We start from the raw sequence: 9,115 nt of genomic DNA on the forward strand, positions 1-9,115 counted from the left end.
GACGAACTTTTTCGTCATAGCATCTACTGTACCAGGGAGCTTCAAAGGGACGTTCATAATGAGAAACTGTTATGACTTAAGTGTCATTGAATCAACGTGATGACGAACTTTTTCGTCATAGCATCTACTGTGCCAGGGAGCTTCAAAGGGACGTTCATAATGAGAAACTGTTATGATTTAAGTGTCATTGAATCAACGTGATGAACGTTTTCGTCATAGCATCTACTGTGCCAGGGAGCTTCAAAGGGACGTTCATAATGAGAAACTGTTATGATTTAAGTGTCATTGAATCAACGTGATGACGAACTTTTTCGTCATAGCATCTACTGTGCCAGGGAGCTTCAAAGGGACGTTCATAATGAGAAACTGTTATGATTTAAGTGTCATTGAATCAACGTGATAAATACAGGAGGAATCAACCTGTATAATTGGCTATTGAGCCAAACACTAATACCCATCTCTAAAAACATTTCTGTGACGTTAAACAAAAGGTACCTGAAGGCAAGCGAGTATTCCTCATTGGGCTATAGGAACCTATAGCCCAATGAGGCTATATTATAGCCCAATGAAAAAATATTTCCTGAAGCACCAGAAGGCTTCAGGAAAAGTTTAATAAATTTTATTTCTAGCTTTGTCGTTTTTAATTTATTTAGTCTCATTGCTAGGAAATCAATTTGAAACTTTCAAAGATTTTTTTGGGGAGAGGAGAAGGGTAATAGAAAATGGAAACAACCTGCAAACAAATGTTGATCATTTTGGCCAGGGAATGGCCTAAAACTTTTAATTTTTTAGGGTAAAGAGATGAGGGGACTAACCTGTAATGGAAGGAGTGATTCTTCCGGTCCTCTGACCTACCTTCGGACAGGTTCTCTGGCTAATTTATGATCTTAGAAATCTAGCCTGAAAAACGAAAAAATTTTAAACTATTTAGTTCCTGAGTGTTTTGTTTGTTTATTTATTATTTATTTATTTATAAGAAAAAAAGACAAAGGAACTTAGCAATTTTCGAAACAGAAAAAAAGAAAAATCACTAAATATAAGATGAACTTTTCATCATAGCATCTGCTTTGCCGAGGAGCTTTGAAGGGACGTCTATAACTAAAAACTAATTTACAATTTTAGTGTTATTGAATCCATGTGGTAAATACAGGATTCTACTTGCATAATTGGCTATTTAGTAAGAGATTTTTTCTTTGGAGAGGAGAGGGGTAATAGAGAATCCAAACAACTTGCAAACAACTGTTGATCATTTTGGGCCAGGGAATGACCTAAAACTTTTAATTTTTTAGGTTACAGAGATGAGGGAACTAATTCGTACTGGGAGAGTGATTCTTCCGGTCCTCTGACCTACCCTCGGACAGGTTCTTTGACTAATTTATGATCTTAGAAATCTAGCCTGAAAAACAGAAAAAAATTTAAGTTATTTAGTTCTTGAGTGTTTTGTTTGTTTATTTATAAAAAAAAGACAAAGGAACTTTTCGAAACAGAAAAAAGAAAAATCAATAAATATAAGATGAACTTTTCATTATAGCATCTACTTTGCCGAGGAGTTTTGAATAAGCGTCTATAGCTAAAAATTGATTTACGATTTTAGTGTTATTAAATCCACGTGGTAAATACAGGAGTCTACTTGTATAATTGGCTATTTAGTCAACAACTTATCGCCGTCCCTGAAACCAATCCTGTGGCGCTAAACAGAAGGAACCTGAAGGCTAGCGAGTATATCTCATAAGGCTATGCTACCAGAAAGCTTCAGGAAAAGACCCTATTCGTAGCTTCATTATTTCTGCCTAGTTTCTTCTCACTGCAGGGGCATCAAGTTAGAACTTTCAGAAAGTTTTTTTCTTGGGAAAGAAGGGGGATAAGGGAGAATACCAACTGGCAAAAAATATTGAACATTTTGGGCCAGGGAACGAGTTAAATCTTTTGTTTTTTAGGGGAGAGGGTTGAGAGGACTAACTTTGTGTTGGGGGGAGATCTTTCCTTCGGTCCTCACAAAAGTGAATAAGCTACAATTTTTTCGATTTTATGATTATCGTCCGACAGGCTCTTCGGATAATTTATGATGTTAGAAACATCCTCTACAAAGACATTTAAGATTTATCTTTCTTTCATTTTTAGGAAAAACATTAAAAGAGTACTAAGAAAGCTTACCAATGAAATTCCCAATAAATATTGTGATTTAGTCTTTAAAAAAGGGAAAATAAATGAAATGGTAAAATAGAAATTCGAAAATCAGTATTCTTTATCTTCTTCTGATAATAAGGTTATATAAAATATTTAAATCCAGCTGTTTCGACAGCATTCCGAAAAGGCGACTGGGCGCGGGCCTTTTGATTTCTTGTTCGAGATTTATTCGAGCAATAAAATTCAAAACAATACCGCGTGCCGGCTGTTTGCAATTCCTCGATAAGAGCTTTTCATAGACTATTTACAAACAATGAAAGCAGTTGCAAAGCTCTATCAGAAGTACGGGATATATAGAGGGAGGCTTGTGGGAAAGTTTATTCTAAAATAGTCTCTAGGGTTTGATTTTTGACTTAGGCGGTAAATAAACAAAAAAGTGTGTCATTATTTATATTCGTAGGTTATACTGCATAAGAGCTAAATGTGAACGCCTGGGTGACCCGTGAAGTGACACAAAGGAAATTCGTTAAAGTATAGAAAATATCTAAACTAGAAAGAGGAGCTATCGATTCAAAATTGCGGGGATTTTTGCTTTGGATTTGATTTAAAGTTTTTGTTATAAAAATGGTTGAGTTTGAGAAGGTAATGTTGGTAGTTACCTGTTTCAGGCTTTGATTTTTTTTTTTTTTTTTTTTGCTTTCATAGAACTTGATATTTTGTTTTTTATCTTATGGTTAGAATACTGTCAGTGGAGATTTGACTCAAGTGCCATAGTTAAAACAACTACTATGACCAATAGCTCATTCTCACACCATTAACATCTATTGTTGTTGTTTTTGATAGTGCTTTAGAGCTGATACGCCCTGCAAAAACAATATAAATAGTATATCCAAACAGAAAGCATTAAAAACTTTTTGTCGCAAAATTATTAAAAGCTTGAATTCATAGAGAGCTTTTTTGAAGACGACCAGCGCGAATATTCCGCTTGGGGTTGTGTAAAGACTGTCACCATCTTCTCAACACAAAAGAAAATGAAATTTAACTAATATTGTAGACACTATACAAATTCACATTTAGATGTGAAATACATACAAATATCTCTAATATATTGAGAAAAAAAGAAGATAAGGTGACATTGTATAATCAAAATTTATCAATTTAGCAGAATATCCTACAATTTGGACAGACAAACTACTGCTGATTTTATTTTTTTTTTTTAAACTTGTGGTACAAAAAATAATTTTGCGTAATTTTTTATATTTTTATATTTTTTATATTTTTATATCTTTTACTTTTATATTCTTTATTTTATTTTATATTATATATTTAAATATTTTATTTTATATATTTTTATATTTTATTTTATAAATTTTATAAATTTTTATAAAATAAAATTTTTATTTATAAATTTGTATATTTTATTTTATATATTTTATATATTTATTTTATATATTTTTTATTTTATATTTTTATATTTTTAATTTTTATATTTTTTGCGTAATTTAAAATAATTTTTGTGGTAAAAAATAAATTAATTTTTTGTGGTAAAAAAATTATTTGAAATAATGTCTGCAAGGTGGATTTTTTTTTTCTAAGGTCGCATAAGACCAACTATAAGAATAGTCATTTTAAATCTAGTCATTTAAATCTAATCATTTAAAACTTGACAAGCCTGCGTCGGGAGAGATAAACGTAAAAGCTGAGAGAGACACACTTTTTATTATATATATCATCAATATACAAAAAAAACACATCAGCCACTTTAGAAAGTCAAAGACTTGTTAGTAGTGGCTGATAAACATTAATGAGCACCAATACCAACAACATAAAAAAAATGAAACGAAATGAAACAAAAAAGTGAAAAGTAAAGGCAATATCCAGAGCAGTGCCCCGCTCTGCTACCCCGATTTTTCTTTACCCGATCACCACTACCCCGATTTTTCTTTAGTTATCCTAGTTTTCACTGTAGAAAATCGGTTTCTAAAAAATCCCCCTGGAAATAGGCGGTTGATATTTTGTGTTAACAATCGCGTATTTACAAAGCCTAATTTTAGGAGAAATTTTGAAGAAATGAATTTTGTTTCTGGAAAGCCTCGGCAATTCAGGCATTGTAGAAATGCTGGCTCATAGACAGTGGGGAAGTTGACGATAGGACGGAAACTTATAAACTTAGGCGAAATAAAGACATACAACACATTTATGCAATGTGTGAAAAAAAATATATATAATTATCTGCATATTGAAACTAAGCAAGAAACGGGAGCTGATCAAACCGAATCAATGAAAATCGATATCCTGCCAATGCCTGGTGGTAAAGTTGAACTGTATTAATTGATTCATTAACGTCTCATTTGTTGTAGGTAACCTTCAAATAATTTCAAGTAAACGAGGAAATTTATTGCAGAAGGTAAGTCGTTGGACGTCTTTGGACGTCTGTCAGTGGACGCTGGACGTCTCTGAAATCCGTCTACTCTGTTCCCTTGGACCAAAATTACTTCCCCCCATAAGTTTCAAGCGCATTAGAAGTCGGAATAAAACAGCATTCCTCTTAAATTCATCATTCTTGTGTCCCGTTTACCCAAGGTACTTGCCCATAAATTTCTAGCCAATTAGAAAAAGAATTAGCTTTCTGCTGAAAAGGTAGTGATGGAAGAAAGTCTTCAGAGGGCCAAACTGTGTCTCTTATCATATGGATCAAGACTATTGTATGGCTCCTTTTCAAACAGAGAAAAATATGCTGAAAAATCGGCAGTGACGGGGGAGGGTGTTCAAGAGGCCATAGACCTAGTCTCAAATCATAAATTGAAAAAAAATTGACTTTCTCGATTTTAACAAGATGAAAGTTGCCTAGATTCTTCTTAAAATTTAGACATAAGACGGTGGGGGATCTTGATTGAGCAACTATCCCATTCTGGTTTTTAATCATAAAAATTAGAAATCCCTGCAGGATTTTACTGCAAACATGGTGCAACATAACTAATTTTCTCCTAATAAGTCGAGGGAAAGAGAAGGGGGTTGGAAGGGCTGAGGACCAACTTTATCTCTCTGATCAAGTATATTGAAAATCTACACGTTCTTGATTTAAAGAAGGTGTTACATGGCTCCACTAAAGTGTTGGAGGTGGAAGCATTAGCAATAAATTGAAATCGAAAGCATAACAATAATAATGATAAATACAAAAAAAAGATAAAAAGAGAAAAACTAATCTGTTGCTTCCACAATACCGTTAAACATTTAAATATGTTTGCTGAATAAAAGAAGATTTATTGTCCTAAAACTAAATTAAACAAAGAATAAAATTATATTTTTAAATATTTTAAAGTTTCAAATAATAAGAACGATCCGGGGAACCTCTTTAGTAAATTGTAGAAATAAAATGAATGCAGACATCCAAAAGCATCCACATGGAAGGTCACCCCCCCCCCCCCTAATGAAAGGACAAAAAAAATTCTGAAATATTTAGAATAAAATCAGATATTTCCCTATTATTTCAAAACCTCAGCCTCTTCGCTCCTCCTAAAAACAAGTACATTTTCATCCTACCCCACATCCTTAGGAAATTTTATGTGGGTGATATTGCAGCCAAATAGCTATTTCAAATTTTAATAGCTATTTTACATTTTAAGTGTTTTTATTTAACAAAAGAGTTTTGAGCAATTTTAATTCCCACACGTTAAAATATGTAGTTTTAAACAGGGCTGGAGAAAAAGAATAGGAGGAAGGAAAAAGAATGCAGCAAGTTTTTAGATGAATAGACATAAAAATAGTAATAACTATTTGTTGATTTTTGGCTCTATAATTATATTGTAGATACTTTTTTTGACGTTGCGCCTAAGAAAATATTGATATCAATCTTGGAAGAGAATTTATTAGAAATATAATTTTTTTTAATATAAAAAAAGTTTTTTTTTATGGTTTTAAAAAGTAGAGTTGTGACAAAAAGTCAAACTTTAGCGTAAAGAGTGAGGTGTTGAGGAGGGGACAACCCCTTCACTATACAGAATAATTTCTGTTCGCTTTAAGTTTTAATGTCGCTCCTTACTTTCAGTTAAAAAAAAAACTTGTTTTTTTTTATTTAATCAGAAATAAAACCTCAACCTGAAATGAGAAGAGGTTACAAGAAAAGATTTAAAAAAGCTTGAAGCTAGATGGTATGAGTAAAGGATGAAGCCCTAAATGGAACCCACCGGTGTAAAGGTTGGTGTTTTGGTTGGTGCATTGCTGGGTTGGTATAGTACATGCATAGCTCTGGTTGTTTAAGATGGTTTAGTGTTGTATTAATTTCTTACTGGTTTTGATAGGCTCTAGCAGGGGTGTAACTTCTGGGGGATGGAAGATACCTCCCAACTTTTCAGCCAGTCGATGCAAAAATTATAGTCTGTAAAATAGTAGCGCGAAGCGCCACTCTTTTACGAGGATGCTTTTTATCTGTATATTAGCCACTGGCTGATAACAACCCTCGTCTTTTTCTTAATCGTTGTTTTTAAAAAAACTTAATTTTTTTTTTCTTTTTTTTTTGGTTGACTGTCATTTATAGGTAATTTAGTCTCAACCGTTTTATCTACATCAAGATATTTCATGCGATTGAAGAGTAGGAATAGGAGTACTCAAAATACTCACTACCTCCAGGTTTAACCCCAAAGTAAAACATCTCGCTATATTGATTTTGGTGAGTCCCAGCCAATCACCTTCTGAAAGCAATCAAAGGATATTAAACAACGGGTAGGTGAAGTATTTTCAAAAATACAACAAACCGAAGTGTCAGTATGCTCTGATGACCAAAAGAACGCATGCAATTTTTTTTTTTTTTTTTTTTTTTTTTTTTTATGTCAATGTAGCGAATTTTATATTTTATCAAAAGGGGAGGTTAAGAATAATTATAATTTTGTGTTCGGAAGATGGGGGTAAAACTAGATTTCTCCAGTCTTCTGAAAAGAGTATACGCTTAGATATTTTTCCTTTTTTATGCGTGAAGGTCGGCAGTTTTTAGCTACTTTTATATAGACCTAAACTTGAAGTTTTTCGAACTTCGTTGTACTTATTGTCGATCATTTTTAACTATTAAAAAGGACACTAGAACTTCCGATTTCCAGTCGACTGAGCCAAAAGTTCATCTGATCGCTCTTTCCATATGAAGTGCCTCTGGGGACAAAAAAGAACATAGAAGTCTAATGGCCTTTACTGTAAATTAAATAAAAAAACTAGTTTTTTTAACTGAAAGTAAGGAGCGACATTAAAACTTAAAACGAACAGAAATTACTCCGTATATGAAATGGGTTGTCCCCTCCGCAGTCCCACGCTCTTTACGCTAAAGTTTGACTCTTTGCCACAATTCTACTTTTTAAAACAACTAAAAACTTTAGCGTAAAGAGCGTGGGACTGCGGAGGGGACAACCCATTTCATATACGGAGTAATTTCTGTTCGTTTTAAGTTTTAATGTCGCTCCTTACTTTCAGTTAAAAAAACTAGTTTTTTTATTTAATTTCTGAACGTTTTTGAATTAATGCATGTTTGATTTTGGCTCTCCGCACATAAATTATTGAAATGAAATTAGTATATTAATTTTTTTTGGCTAAATGGCTTTCTCTTAGTTTTGATCAGACGATTTTGAGAAATAAGGGGTGGGGAAGGAGGCCTAGCTGCCCTCCAATTTTTCGGTTACTTAAAAAGGCTACTAGAACTTTTAATATTCAACGAACGTTTTTATTAGTAAAAAATATACGTAACTTAAGAATTAATTTAGGTAACAAACTTTTATATTCTTATATTTTTATTATGTGTACGAGGGGGTTTGTACCCTCGTTAATACCTCGCTCTTTACACTAAATCGTAAGTTTTGTTCCAATTCTTTAAGAATGACCCCTGAATCAAATAGGCCGTAGAATAAATAGTTGAAATCCCTAAAAATATTTTAGCATAAAGAGCGAGGTATTTATCTCCTCCTAAATACCTCGCTCTTTATGCTAAAGTATTTTTAGAACCCTTCATATGCGTAATAATCTCTGTTTGTTTTAAATTTCAATGCTATTCCTTACTTTCATTTGAAAAAACGTTTTCATGTTTATTTTTTCATTGTTTTTTTTTATAGTAATGCTAGAAAATCCTACGCCCTTTTCATTGAATTTTTTCCCCCATGGCATATTTCTCCAAGGAAAGATCCTCCCACATAGCCCCCTCCCTCAACCCTACCCCCAAAACCAAAAAAATCCCCCTAAAAACGTCTGTACACTTCCCAATAACCATTACTGTATGTAAACATTGGTCAAAGTTTGTAACTTGCAGCCCCTCCCCCAGGGACTGTGGGGGGTAAGTCATCCCCAAAGACATAGTTATTAAGATTTTCGACTATGCCAAAACAAATGGGTATCTCAAAATTTTGATCCGTTGACTTTGGGAAAAAAATGAGCGTGGGAGGGGGCCTAGATGCCCTCCAATTTTTTTGGTCACTTAAAAAGGGCACTAGAACTTTCCATTTCCGTTAGAATGAGCCCTCTTGCGACATTCTAGGACCACTTGGTCGATACGATGACCCCTGGGGAAAAAAAAAAAAAAAAAAAACAAAAAAACAAACAAATAAACACGCACCCGTGATTTGTCTTCTGGCAAAAAATGCAAAATTCCACATTTTTGTAGATAGGAGCTTGAAACTTCTACAGTAGGGTTCTCTGATACGCTGAATCTGATGGTGTCATTTTCGTTAAGATCTTACGACTTTTAGGGGGTGTTTCCCCGTATTTTCCTAAATAAGGCAAATTTTCTCAGGCTCGTAACTGTTGATGGCTAAGACTAAACTTGATGAAACTTATATATTTAAAATCAGCATTAAAATGCGATTCTTTTGATGTAGCTATTTATATCAAAATTCAATTTTTTAGAGTTTCGTTTACTATTGACCCGGGTCGCTCCTTACTACAGTTCGTTACCACGAACTGTTTGACAATGCCGTAGCGTTGGCTCTGATGTCAATGTAGCGAATTTTACATTTTG

The sequence above is a fragment of the Artemia franciscana genome, unplaced genomic scaffold (assembly GCF_032884065.1).
Source record: "Artemia franciscana unplaced genomic scaffold, ASM3288406v1 Scaffold_1512, whole genome shotgun sequence".
NCBI lineage: Eukaryota > Metazoa > Arthropoda > Branchiopoda > Anostraca > Artemiidae > Artemia > Artemia franciscana.